The sequence below is a fragment of the Sander lucioperca genome, chromosome 13 (genome assembly GCF_008315115.2).
Source record: "Sander lucioperca isolate FBNREF2018 chromosome 13, SLUC_FBN_1.2, whole genome shotgun sequence".
Lineage (NCBI taxonomy): Eukaryota > Metazoa > Chordata > Actinopteri > Perciformes > Percidae > Sander > Sander lucioperca.
Genome location: NC_050185.1, coordinates 35,864,095 through 35,878,728, shown reverse-complemented (window position 1 = coordinate 35,878,728; position 14,634 = coordinate 35,864,095). Strand labels below are relative to the sequence as shown.

General features: G+C 39.8%; 2 protein-coding genes and 1 long non-coding RNA gene across 3 annotated transcripts in view; 2 read left to right on the top strand and 1 right to left on the bottom strand.

The window, feature by feature from the left end:
* Positions 1 to 14,634, top strand: part of LOC116036424 (bromodomain-containing protein DDB_G0280777-like) — a 1,700,590-nt gene that overhangs the window by 1,086,244 nt on the left and 599,712 nt on the right. The window lies entirely within an intron of this gene.
* The window catches only part of LOC116036425 (C1q-related factor-like), a 680,685-nt gene that overhangs the window by 149,140 nt on the left and 516,911 nt on the right, over positions 1 to 14,634 (bottom strand). The gene's annotated exons all lie outside the window — the stretch shown is intronic.
* Positions 10,723 to 14,380, top strand: LOC118496569. Its single transcript, XR_004899158.1, has 4 exons — positions 10,723 to 10,915; positions 11,038 to 11,206; positions 13,875 to 14,244; positions 14,329 to 14,380. It is a non-coding gene; the product is annotated as an uncharacterized LOC118496569 (long non-coding RNA).

Sequence of the window (14,634 nt, the reverse complement as noted above, 5' to 3'; positions counted from 1 at the left end):
AACGCAACTTGTGCACTTATGATTAGCTCCTACTTATATAATGTTAGCTTTTATTAATATATATATATATATATATATATAAAATATAAATTTATATATTTCAGTACTTAACTTTTATCTAACATTTTTAGCTCATTATATATTATTATCTTATGTTATTTGATAGTATATGTGATTCTAGATAAACTTACATTTATTTTTATTATTATAATTAGACTTATTTATATTTATTGAATTGTTCCAGTACTATCAAACATGTATTTTATCACTTTTAGCCCACCCTTAGGCTGTCACAAGGTTATCTCGTTGTGCTACACAATGACAATAAAGTGTTTGAACTTTGAACTTCAGCTGTCCTGTCAAAATAAAGGACTAAAATACCCAAAAAAAAAAAATCTTTAAAAAAAAGAAAAGAAGAAAAGCTGCAGATGGTCACCTTTCAAGAAGCAGGAACTATCAGGTGAAAAATGTTCAGTAGAATCACAAAAGAATCAAAGAAGTTAAATGAAGCAGAGTTGTATAAGTTTAAGAGGTCCTTGGAGTTCAACATCCTGCAGTAAAATCCTCCTTTATGAGATTACATAAAACTTTATTGATCCACAGAGAACAAACGTCATCCATTGCTGCAGCACAAATACTTAAATATGAAGTAAAGAAATGCAGAAAAGAGTCCAAAATAAACACATTAGAAGAATATTTTACCATCTACAATAATACACCAGACCTTAAGATGTTAACATAATAATGGTTACTTACTTACTTGTATTCATATAGTTATATTATAGAAAGATAATATGGTATATAATGTAATAAAAAAGCTCAACATGATAGTATATGGCATTTTTATAGGCCTACAGTAACAGAGGTCATGTCTCCCAGCAGGTGAGGACTCTGCTATGAGTCAGTGTGAGGACAGAGAGGAGGGAGCCCCTCCCTCTAAAACCACTCTGTGTGGGGACCATGACAGCCAGACCAAAGCTCAGAGGTGAGATGATGATGGACTCTTCTCCATGTTAGAGCTCAGCACTCACATCACTCCTCCATCATGATTCACACTGAATATGAATATTCAACTACTAACTTTATTAGTCAGAAAAGAGCCAACGACTGATCATCTACTGAGATGAGACAGCATCAGATTATATTTTGGTGAATAGTTACTGATTCACTGTCTTTGTTTGTATCAGGATGAAGCAACAGAAACCTGGACCTGGACCCAGCCGTTTGTCCATGAAGAGTGACTGGTCTATGGATCGTCCTATTGACATTAAAGATGGACAAGCTGTTGATGAAAGGTAAGAATTTAAAAGTGAACTTTGTTATTATCTGACTCTCTCAGAGCTTCATAGGGATTCGGGTTCGGATTCATCTGAATATTGGGCTTTTTGACGGGGTTCTGTTTCTGCCGAACCATAGAATTTTTTTCCACCGAACCAAACCCTACGCTTTGCAATGCTGATTTGTCTTGTGGATGCAAGGACCATAAACAATACACAACATCGCCGCTGTTAAAACATTTGGTATGAAACATCCTAAAGAATACGAGTTGTGCATGAAGGAATCTACAGAGTTAGCGAAATTTGCCAAACAAAATTGTTACTCATCTGGCGATAGCGATGTGCTTTCCTACGATGTGAAAAGAGCGTGTAAATTCAGCATTAAGTTGTTACATTTAACTATTTTAATTAAGGAAACATGCTAAGTTAAAATACTATCTTTTCTGACAACAATGCTAATGCCAGTGTTTTCTCCTTTTGAAATTTCCGTTCCGTGACGGAATTTCTGTTTGTGTTTTGGCCTGTTTGTTGTTATCAACTGCCCAGTTTGTCAGCCAGGCCGGGTTGCCAGATATACCTGTAAAAACGTAAACCCAGTGCGCTACAGCTGTAAGGTTAGTACAGCCATAAAAGCAGCAAACAAACGAACAGTATCAACAGAGATTGATTTTACCCAACAAAAAAACGGCATGTTTCTAATAGTTGCGTGACCAGAGACGTAATTAACATTAACATAACATTCAGAAACCATATCTCACTCAAAACAGTATGGATGTTTTTTTTTTCAAAGTTTGTATGTGTGTGCACGCACCAGAGACAAAATAACACCCCAAATCCCAGAAAAAGTGATTTTTTCGTAATAATCATACACTTTAAAGGAATACGCCACCGATTTTGGAAATAGGGTTATTCACCGCCTCCTTTATATTTATATATATATATATATATATATATATATATATATATAGGCTACATATTTATATATATATAGCTAATATTCATGCCGGTATGTTGACAGAAGTTGGAGGTTTTCAGGTGCTGCGTGATATCTCTGTGCCTGAGTAGCAGTGCTTCGGCTGTGCTTCCACCCAATATAGTCCCAAATCAATATCTACCTAGGAATCGTCTAGTCTTAATCTGCATTGCTATTTGTACTCGTTGTGAATACGCAGGCCACAAGAGGTAATTAGGTTTTATTTTTGTTGTTGTTGGCTCACTTTTACTCACGACATGCTAACGGCAACATTGGATTCCATTCACTATGCTAAGCTAAGCTAGCGGCGGGGCTGCTGGACTGCACGCACTGAGACAAAAATGCGTTTTCCCACCTATATAAATATAGAGGAGACGGTGAATAACCCTTTTTCGTATTCCTTTAACTGTATAAAATAAACTCTTTATATATATTTATTTAACAGTATTTGTGATTTTTAGATTTTCTTGCCTGAAGTACGAAGATAAATTTCTCTTATGAGATAAGTTTCTGTTTTTGTGGCTGGAAAGATGTTAGGATTTAATGAATTAATTTAAAATCCACAAACAGAACAAACTGAACACGTTGATCCAACAGAACTAATAAATACATAAATACATGAATCAACAGTCGAGACAACAGAAAGCTAACTTTGTTTCTTTATTTTTTATTCATACATAAGTTGTTGTGTTCAAGTAGCCTTCAGTTTTCTTCTCTGGATGGTTTTAATAAATAAGCGTTGAAAAAACTCACAGTTCATACACACAACACGGCATAATTAATGTCACAAAGATGTTTAAAAGGTGAATAAAGTGAGTTGAGGTAGATTTATCTTCCAGTTCCTCCCTGATGGAGAACTGGTATCAGATATACGACACATATGCAAACATACCATAAATACTCATTTTTCATACATAAACTGGTATTTCTATAAAGTGAACATCAGCTAATAGCAGTTTTAGAAAGCAGATGGTTCAGAGCTGCTTTGTGCTGCAGTAGAAGAAGATGGGACAGTTTTATTAGTGAGACTTTATTCAGTTGATGTTTCTAGATTTGGATCATCAGCTGTCATCATCGGGTCAACACGAGGACAAGAAGCTGAACATTGTTGACATGTTGACTCTCATGTTCACTAACTGTTCATGTTGGTAGAACTGGATTGTTAAACATCACTCACAGCTGAATATGAAATGAACGTTTGTATGATTTTCTTTCAGTTATTGTCAGTGAAGTTGTTAATAAATCATCAGATGATAACCTGCAGCTGTATCGTGTCTTGTTCTCTCCATCAGATGTCTGTGAACTGGAACTGGACACAAACACAGTAAACAGATACCTCAAACTGTCTGACAACAACAGGAAGGTGACACGTGTGGAGGAGGATCAGTCATATCCTGATCATCCAGACAGATTTGACTGCTGGGCTCAGCTGCTGTGTAGAAATGATCTGACTGGTCGCTGTTACTGGGAGATCGAGAGGAGAGGAGGGGTTGATATATCAGTGAGTCACAGAGGAATCAGCAGGAAAGGAGACAGTGAAGACGGTGTGTTTGGAGGGAATGATCAGTCCTGGAGACTGTACTGCTCTGATGAACAAAGTTACTCTGTCTGGCACAATAAGAGAAGATCATCCACCTCCTCCTCTGTTTCTAACAGAGTAGCAGTGTATGTGGACGTTCCTGCTGGCTCTCTGTCCTTCTACACAGTCTCCTCTGACTCACTGATCCACCTCTACACCTTCAACACCACATTCACTCAACCTCTCTATCCTGGGTTTCTCCTCTGGCCTGGTTCCTCAGTGTCTCTGTGTCCTCTGCAGGACTGAGAGTCTCTCCTGTGGACAGAAACACTGACTGAAGATCAGCTGCTGAAATCAAAGTTCAGTCTGTTCACCATCATGAAGCAGATCTGAGACTCAAACACAAAAACATTCATCTGATTTCATCTCTGGGATTATCAACATTTGAACTGTTGGACTAAAAACACTTCATGATATGTAACATCTAAAAAATAATCAACTGTTATTGGTTACTATTATGTCCTTTATATTTTAAATCATATTGTAATATGTGGGTGGTGGTTGGGTGGTGATGGCGCAGTGGATATGACACATGCCTTTGGTGTGGGAGACCCGGGTTCGATTCCCGCTGCAATACATCAACCAATGTGTCCCTGAGCAAGACACTTAACCCATAGTTGCTCCAGAGGCGTGCAACCTCTGACATATATATAGCAATTGTAAGTCGCTTTGGATAAAAGCGTCAGCTAAATGTAATGTATTTAATTTGGAAAACAAATGTTTCTATAACCAATCATAATATAGTCTGTTTCTAAATGCTTTTAATAAAATCTCTACGTTTCATCTTGAGGGAGATCATTTGTTCATTTGATCACATGATTTCATTCATCAGTTGACTCTCTTTACTGAGATTGATACAACTCCCCCAATAATCTTTCAGCTTCAGTCTTCATCACAGACTCCAGCAGTTTTGGACAGTACCGAAGCCAAGTGAATGTAAAATCAATCTGAGCATCACAACTAACTGTTTTAGACACAGATATGGTAATAATAATGCTCCAAAATGCTGTCAGATTGCATTTTTCTTTTTTAAAATCGTCCCATTTTCTTAAGGAGAGGACCCCTAAACCTCCTGCCAAATATGGTCACCCAAGTCTTTTCACCAACCTGGGGAAAAGTGCCCAGTGTTGTTAAACAGGAGGAATGTGAGGTACAACAACAGCCTGTCAACTGCTACTGTTGATTCTGCATCAAGCTGCACAGTTTGGACATGTGCAGCTAACTGACTGCAGCTGGAACATCTGGTGGAGCATCACAGCTGTCTAAAAACAAGGACAGATGTTAATGACTGCTACACTTGATATCAATAATTCATAATCAATTAGCCTTGTGTGATGACAAAAACCAAAGTTTCTAAATGTCTGCCTTGTTTTCATTCCTGCAGAATGACTCAACAGTAACTCCCATCCCAATACTGACCTTACTTCCTTCACCTTTTAATGGTTCTGCTATTACCTTCTGCTTTGGTAGCACTAGGGTTACAACCTTTCTGCCTAATGTCTGTCTCATCTTATTGCTTTTCCCGTCTTTAATTCCTGTTGGCGACATTGAGAATGTAGGCTGAGTGCTGCTTCTGGAAGTTGGTCAGCAGTTCCATGTTTGTACGCACATCCAACTGCTTCATCTACAGTAATGCTAGATCTGTATATGAGGTTCGACTCAATCCACCCACGGTGTTGCACCTTGGAGAATGTGAGTTCATGAGAGATGTCTTTGTCTCCTTGTAACCGTCTTGCCAATTTCTCACTGCGGTATTCAGGATTAGGAAAACCTTGATTTTCCAATGTCTTCATGTACAAGTTGCACATGGATCTTAGCTGGACAACCTCTTTGCGTTCAATCACATTCCTAAGAATGTAATCCTTTACCACACAATACGACTTGTTATGTGCTGCTATCTTCTGGGCCTGCAGGCTGTCAATGTTGTCTGCTGCCTTTCTGCCCTCTCCCTTCCACGCTCATGGGTTTGGTACTCTGTGTTGAAGTTGTTTCTGCATGATGGATGATACTTAGCTACCTTTGCAAAAAGGTCCTTTCCCTGCACCTTGCGATAAAGAGCCTCTTTCTTTAATTCCTGTGCCCTAGGTTCAATAACTTTCCAGGCTGATTCCTTGTGTTTCCAATTCTGAAACTTTGTAAGCTCTTCAGTTTTGCCCTTGAAATTGGATTTTGCTTTGTCACAGAAAATACACTGATTTAGGAAACAAGAAGGAATTCTTTCTTGGAGCTCCTTCAGATTGAATTGACAGAGATTTGACATGGTGCAGAGAGTCCTTTTTCAATGATGATGATTCACCAGATGTAGAAGCCTCTGACACTTGTAAACGATCTATTTTCCCTGTAAAGTTTTTATAGCAGTTTTGGTGATAGCCAATTGTATCCAAAGGCAAGTCCTCTAATGTTAATGGAATCTGTTGACAAATATCCATCATGCGGTATGGTGAACTGGCTGCTTCACAGAGTCTCATATCTCGGATACTGTGTAGATATGATAGCTTCTCGCTTGGCCCCCCCTTGCATGCGTTGAGTGTGGTAAAATGACCATACTCAGAAAGAGTTGAGACATGTAACATACATGTTAGGGAACGAATCCTCTTTGGAAGCACTTCAGCTGTGCTACAATGTTTAATTTCCCCCATGGTAAGTATGTATGAAGTATTGAGCCTGAAAATAAAACAAAAACTTTAGCTAGCTACCAACTAAGCTACCAACATTGCTAGTCAAGAATACAGATTTGATTCCCGAAAGCCTGTGATTATAGTAAAAATTGTTGAAAAAGTACTTTAAGTTATGACTACAAAGGTAGGTATGTATCTTAATTCTAGTTTTAAATACTTACTTACTTTTTCCAAAAGAGAGAGCAGTGGGAGATGGTGATCTGCAGGTACCAGTCGACGGCCACCAACTGCCAAATGCAAAGCCCCAACTTTCCAAAACTGGCAGTCAACTTTTTGGACCTTTTTGGATTTCTTTCTGTAGTTTTTTTTTTTTTAAAGTTAATTTTCTTAGTTTTTTTTACTTCAAAAGTAAAGCTATTTTCAGTTTCTTCAGGTTGGGGATAGGTGCAGTAAAAGGTTGAAATAAACCCCATTTCAGGCTGCTATTAGTATAATAAAAACATTGTCAAATTAGTTTCTTTTGCTGTTTTTGACCATAAATGGTCAAGATGTTGTAAAATATAACAAATAACAATTTCCTTGGGACATAATTGTATAGAAAAATGTGTCCATTTGTCTCTGTAAGTTGTTTGCATCAAAAGGTATGCAACTTTATATCATATTTAGATTTTTTGGGTTTGGTAAAAGGGTTAAAAATAAAGCATTTTGGACATTATTTCAGCTTGGTACCCAATTTAATCTTAAAATAGACACTTGAATGATAAAGAAATAACAGGTTGTGAAAATAAATCAGCCTATGCGCTTGAGAAAACAAAAAAATAGTTGATCCTCTACACATCTTTGGCTATTTTTTGCTATTTTTGTCCAGAAATAGGGTCAATATGTTGTCAAATGTTAAAAATAACCATCCCATTAAATCCCCGGGGTCAGAATTGTATGGGAAAATGTGTTCATTTGTCTCTGTATGTTGTTTACTTCAAATGTTATGCCACTTATATCATTTTTTGATTGTTCGGGTTCCGGTCGGGTGCAGCAAAGGGTTAAAAATGAAGCCTTTGGGACATTATTTCAGCTTGGTAGCTGGTAGATTCTAAAAATAGACACATTAAGGGTTAAAACAAATCAGGTGGACCCCTGTTTCCATCTAGACTAAGACCATTTTTCAGGATTTGTAATTTTCAAAAGTGTTTTTAATTAAGAATAAAACATCCAAGGACCTAATATTACATATTCCTTTAAAGCGCAACTCACAGAAATTTGTCAGTTTTGGATTATACAAGTTTTATTCACTGTAACAATTCCAGGACAGATACTGTACGTTTCTGGTAGAATGTCCCAGTCCCTTAACAGTGGCGGTTCTACACGGAGGCATGTCGCCCCCCCCCCCGTGCTGACCAAATCAAAAATGATGAATGTATTATGGTTTTACACGCGAGCGCCAAAAGCGGAACTAATGTGCGACGCAACGTTCTACACGGGTAAATTAGAGCGGCGCACCCAACCACTAGGCTGCAGCCTGCAGCGTGTGGTGCTGCTCGGTGAATGAGACAGCGACTACTCTTGGAGAGAGCAGAGGAGCTCCGAGTTCTCCTGGTGGTAAGCTGAACCATTTCATCTCCTAAGGGACTTGTTGTTGTTGTCATAACCGTGTTCCTTTTGTTCCTCACACTGAGAATGAAATCAAGTCTGGAAATGTCTGGTCTCGATGTGTTTACAAACTTAATCATATCTAAACAAACTCATCTCATCAAAGCAGAAGTGAATATCCAAATGTCAGTCTCCTTCTAGGTCTACACAATGCTGTGATGTTAACACCTAACTTCATCCGTCTTGGCTGCTGCATCGCGATAATAAAGACATTTGAGTAAAGTAATCAACAGGCTATCTGTCCGTGTTAAGTAGGGAGGGATGGTTAGGTAACGAAATGTAATGCATGCCCCTACGTTTGTTCTTCTTCTAATAGTTATCATGAAACGATGAAGGGACATAGCGTCCTTTTTAGCCCCAGGAAACAAAAAAGTGAGAGAAACAAATGAAGGTGTTGAGGAGCAGGAAGAGGGAGAGCCAGAGGAGGTTTAGATTTATTCCCAGTTTAATATAATGCTGTTTTCTCCAAACTCCTCTGAGTTGATTGTGTAGCTAGGAAGGAAATGGAACAGTTTTCCAGCCTCTGCTTTGAGTTTTCCGACTGTTGTTTTAGTTGTGTGTGGATGTGAGGAAAACGAGAGGAGACAGCAGCTCCTGAATATCTCTGCTGCTTTGATTTGTACTGAACAGAATCCAGAGTGAGTCCAGCAGCCCCAGTGGACATCTGCTGGATTTCAGGACAAGAGAGGAATGGAGGAGGACAACCAGAACCTGGAGCAGCGGAGCAACAAGGTCCCCAGAAGACAAGCAGCAGACTGGGACTCTGATACCAGCCATGTTCAGGTCAGTGTTCAGGGGGGTATCGCACAAAAGTAGAATTTATAAATCCAGGATAACTGATAAAGCCAGGCTTGACCTAGTCTAATCTGTGGAGCCTGGCTTGGTGTGTTTCACGAAGGCCAAGTCAGGATGAGGAGGAGAGACTAGGTCGAGTCAGGATGAGGAGGAGAGACTAGGTCGAGTCAGGATGAGGAGGAGAGACTAGGTCGAGTCAGGATGAGGAGGAGAGACTAGGTCGAGTCAGGCTGAGGAGGAGAGACTAGGTCGAGTCAGGCTGAGGAGGAGAGACTAGGTCGAGTCAGGATGAGGAGGAGAGACTAGGTCGAGTCAGGCTGAGGAGTTCATACTTTATACAGAGTGAGCAGCAGCTTCTTGTGGAAGTATGATAACGTGAAACACATTATTGCAGCCTGACAGTGGTAATCTCTTCAGAGAGAAAGTCAAGCGACCTCTTAATGTCGTTGATTTCCTCTATCGCAGGTTGCTTCTTCGGAGGCTTGACTTTTTCACGTCTGGTTCCTGAACGGTTTAGAATAGTTTGTTCCTTTGTTCAGACACATCAACGCGCGGTCTCACACATGCACTTACTCAGACATTCTGGGATAGGAGATAAAACGCTTTGGCTTGTTTACATTTCTTTAAACCAATCACAATAGTCTCGGGCGGCGCTAAGCTCCGGACGCAATGACTTTGGCTCTGCTAAATAGTCTCAGGAAGGAAGTTGTTTAGGTGGAACATTTTCACCCCGATAGAAGAAACAGACACACACAACAGCAGACACACACACACACACACACACACACACACACACACACACGCACACACACACCACACACACATCACACAGAGGTAAGATGGAGTGAAGATACTCTAGGATAAATAGGTTTGAAATTATTTTTACAACTGAAATTAATTTTTTTGTTATTACAAAGGGAAAGTACTGAAAAAAGGTACCGTTGGGTACCAGAACTAAATTTCAGGTATCGGTACCGGCACCGGTAAAAATGTGAACGGTACCCAACCCTAGCCACATGTAATATAAAATGAAGTTAACTGTTCACACAATACAGTAAAATGAGCTATTTAAATTAGCTGCATACATGGCTGAACGTAATTTGCTCTCACCAGTGTATCACCCTGTGTAACATTACTTCGTCTGCAGCAATCCTGCAACAATCAGTCCCAAAACATCCCAGTTAGATATAAAATGGCATAACGTTAAACATATTCTTTGTAAATCTTTACAATTATTCCCAGAAAGAACCAACCAGGCCTGCCTTGTTGCACGATCAAAACGTTGTTCTAAACTTGCCATTTTCAGCGTGTAGCTTGCTAACTCAAAGTTTGTTGTTGTTTCCCGAAACAAACTGAGTTTTGCAAGGTGAGGAACATCTGGTGATTTTCTGGTAAATGAACTGTCGTTGATTGAGGCTACTGTGCATGTAGCTTGTAGCTCCAGTTAATGACTTTTGTGGCTTATATTTTAGTAGTTATTTCAGTTTGAATGCAGGAGATACTTCACACTCTGAAGTCCTATGGATTGGTCACCTCATCAGCCCTTGCATTTTCTCCATTCAAACAGAACATTTGAATATAGTAAAACATGGTAAACTATAATTCTCTCCCACCTCCCATTAGTTCTTCTAACCCTTGTATCATTATCTCTGCATGTTTCCCCCTTGGGTCTACCAAAGGAGCACTCAGCAGACGTCAAGCTGGCGACCGGAGCAGGAAAGAAGGGCAAGAAGGCCGAGGAGGAGGAGCAGCCTGCAGCACCTCCTGCAGCTGCAGCAGTGAAGGAGGAAGAGGAGGAGGAGCAACCTGCAGCACCTCCTGCAGCTGCAGCAGTGAAGGAGGAGGAGGAGGAAGAGGAGCAACCTGCAGCACCAGCAGTGAAGGAGGAGGAGGAGGAGCAACCTGCAGCACCTCCTGCAGCAGCAGTAAAGGAGGAAGAGGAGGAGTATGTGGTGGAGAAGGTTTTGGACCGCAGAGTGGTGAAGGGAAGAGTACAGTTTCTGCTGAAATGGAAGGGGTTCTCAGAGTAAGTATGAGTCTATAATATTAATACTTGGTGTTCTTGGTCCTGAGATATATATATATATATATATATATATAATTATTATTTTTTTTTTTTTTCTCTTCTGTCTGCACTCACCTTTCCAGTGAGGATAACACATGGGAGCCTCAAGACAACCTGGACCTCGACCTTATCACCGAGTACATGCAGAAACACAAGGAGAAGGAGGAGAAGAAGAAGGAGGGCAAGAGGAACGTTGTTAGTGAGGCCTCGGGAGACTCAGAGGAGCGAGGGAGCAAGAGGAAGAAGGAGGAGGTGAGTGAAGGAAAGAGGTTACTCCAGACTGAAGAGTCCCAGAAATCTAATCTCAATATTAATGAATATTAATACAGCGCAAAAAAGGGAGGAATTTAAATGATTTATTAAAAATGTAATAATAATAACATAACAATATTAACTTATTTCACCAGTAAATTGCTGTTAAACGACAAAAACAGATGAGAAAAGGGTATTTTAAAATAACTTTGAATGCACCACAAGGTTTACCCGTTTCAAGTTAACGCAACATTTACGATATATTGTGCAGCCCTAGCTACAACTGTTAATTTGTGCAAATGATTAGTAACCTAATCCTTGAATGGTATGATTATGATGGTTTCAGTTCAGAGCAGTGGTCAGTTAATGTATATTTTTAGGCTGCTTACACATTCAGTCGGTCCGTGATCGTCTGCCACGCTTTGTCTCTCTGTTTCATTACAGCGGCCGTGTTTCTTCTTTACAAATAATGTGTTTCACGTTATCATACTTCCACAAGAAGCTGCTGCTCACTCTGTGGAAAGTATGAACAATGATTATTCTCCATTTTAGCATCAGTAAATCTGTTATCAACCTCACGGTCTGTTGAGGAAACCCGTGAACGCTCATCTATCTGAATTACTTCATCCTGACTCGACCTAGTCTCTCCTCCTCATCCTGACTCGACCTAGTCTCTCCTCCTCATCCTGACTCGACCTAGTCTCTCCTCCTCAGCCTGACTCGACCTAGTCTCTCCTCTTCATCCTGACTCGACCTAGTCTCTCCTCCTCATCCTGACTCGACCTAGTCTCTCCTCCTCATCCTGACTCGACCTAGTCTCTCCTCTTCATCCTGACTCGACCTAGTCTCTCCTCCTCAGCCTGACTCGACCTAGTCTCTCTTCCTCAGCCTGACTCAACCTAGTCTCTACTCCTCAGCCTGACTCGACCTAGTCTCTCCTCCTGATCCTGACTCGACCTAGTCACTCCAGCTAACAACTCTAACAACACATTGATTTCATGTAATTCTGAGCCATTTGGTTACTTGTCAACAATCCATTTCTTTAAGCCTGGGTGGTTACCTAACACTATTTAACATTTTTTAAATGAAAATCTTTTGCTATGTTTACACCTCACGTCCACGCTACTGAGGTTAGCAGAGTTTCCCATACATTGGTTCTACTTGGGTGCACCGCCCAGGTAGATAAAATCAGAATAAAATTTTCTCTCCAAACAACGGTGAATTTTTTACAGCGCAGACAGACCAGCTGCCTCCAGCCGCTCCCCCTCGCAAAGTTGTGTGCCACATGCATGACAGCGTCAACGTTGCACTTGCTCAGAGAGGCTATCGTTAGTAGTAGCATGCTGCTGGTGGTCTTGCAATGGGATTAACTGTACTAATAAAACCGTAGAAACAACAGGGCCACACTGCTGTGAAAGCTCCCTGAACATCATTTATCAGAGTCTGGTTGTTACCCCTCTCCGCGGCAGGCTCCTCCGCTTCATGTCTTTATAACGGAGCTAGCTAACCGGAGCTAACCGCTAATCAGAGCTAATGGTTGCTAACCGAGCCTTCAGTTCTCCGTGCCTGTATCCATTAACTGTATTTATGGACCCGAGACCGAATTAAACTCTTAATTTTATTAAATTGTCTGTAAAAGTTTTAAACTACAACTCAGAGTTGTTTGAATGACAGAAATCTGCTCAGATGAGAACTTAATGAGTGCAACAGGACATGTATAGTACAGAACAGTAGGCTATGTTTAGGAACCCCAAAACACGGATTAATACACTTAAAAAAATGAACAAAGATCTAACAAACAAAATGAACAAGAATTTACTTTAGATATTCCTAGTCTTATGTGAGTTAACAGGAGTTAGGAGGAAACGGTGTTGAGATTAATAATAACATGTCATTTTCTGTATGGAGTATAGTATTATGGGTATTTTATCTGCTGAACCGTCAACATTTGGCAAAAAAAAAAAAGATTTAATTGTCAAAGCACTTCATGGCTACACTTTTTCCTCATTTGTTTAAAATTGAATGAGCAGTTTGTTGTTTTTTAGCAAAATACTGAAAGCAGCAGAACTGACTAGGCTACATTTTAATATCTGTTAATTTATCACAAGTTATATCATTATCGCGATATTCAACAACGTTACAGCATATCGCATATTTTCCTCATATCGTGCAGCCCTAATAACTACCCTGAAATTGTGTCAGATGCTGCATAGTGTCGCAATATTTTCATCTGTATCTGTGTCATATTTAAGTCTAATTTGTTTAATTTGTTGAAATAGTTTTTTCTTTCTAAACTATCTGATAATGTTGTGTAGTCATTGTTTTCACCTTTATTTATAATGTATGTATTTCAAAAGGTTTGAATGGGATTTAAAGGATGAAAAATACCCAGAATGTATGAAAGGTTTGTGTTATTTTAAAGTTACCATGGGATTTCTAACTGAAAGTAAAACTGAAGAGAGTGAGCAAATGTTTTAGTTTTTAAATTACCAATCATTTGAATGGGGAAACTTGTCTGAAAAATGTAGAATATTTCTGAACTGGCACATATTTAACTTAATTTTCTCATAAATTATTGTATGAAGAGTGAAAATTGTGAGTGAGAGCAAGTCCAGGGTTTAAGAAGGTTGTTCACTAACTCTCTCTCTCTGTTTGTCTGTTGCTATAGAAACAGAGAGGAGGAGAGGGACCCATACGTCCCCACTGTCAACACTGTGACAAATCCTTCACAACATCTGGATATTTAAAGATTCATCAGAGAGTTCACACTGGAGAGAATCTACACAGCTGTGATCAATGTGGGGCAGCTTTCACACTACAGAGTACCCTAAAAATACATCAACGCATTCACACTGGAGAGAAGCCTTACAGCTGTGATCAATGTGGTACAACATTTTCTCAGAGCAGTAACCTTAAATCTCACCAGCGTGTTCACACTGGAGAGAAGCCTTACAGCTGTGATCTATGTGGTAAAGCTTTGCTAGGAGTAATAGCCTAGAAATGCACAGACGTGTTCACACTGCAGAGAAGCCGTACTGGTGTGAACAATGTTGGGAAACTTTTTCTGTGAGTGGTAACCTTAAAATACATCAACGCATTCCCACTGGAGAGAAGCTGTACAGCTGTGAAAAATGTGGGAAAACATTTTCTCAGAATGCTAACCTTAAATCTCACCAGTATGTTCACACTGGAGAGAAGCCGTACTGGTGTGAACAGTGTGGTAAAACTTTTTCTCTGAGTGGTTACCTTAAAAAACACCAGCGCATTCACACTGGAGAGAAGCCGTACTGGTGTGAACAATGTGGTAAAACTTTTTCTCTGAGTGGTGGCCTTAAAAGACACCAGCTCATTCACTCTGCCTCGTTGTGAACATGTTTCAGAGCCAAGCTGTGTCCTCCTGCCTCCTCCTCATGCCCTGATAGCTGTGT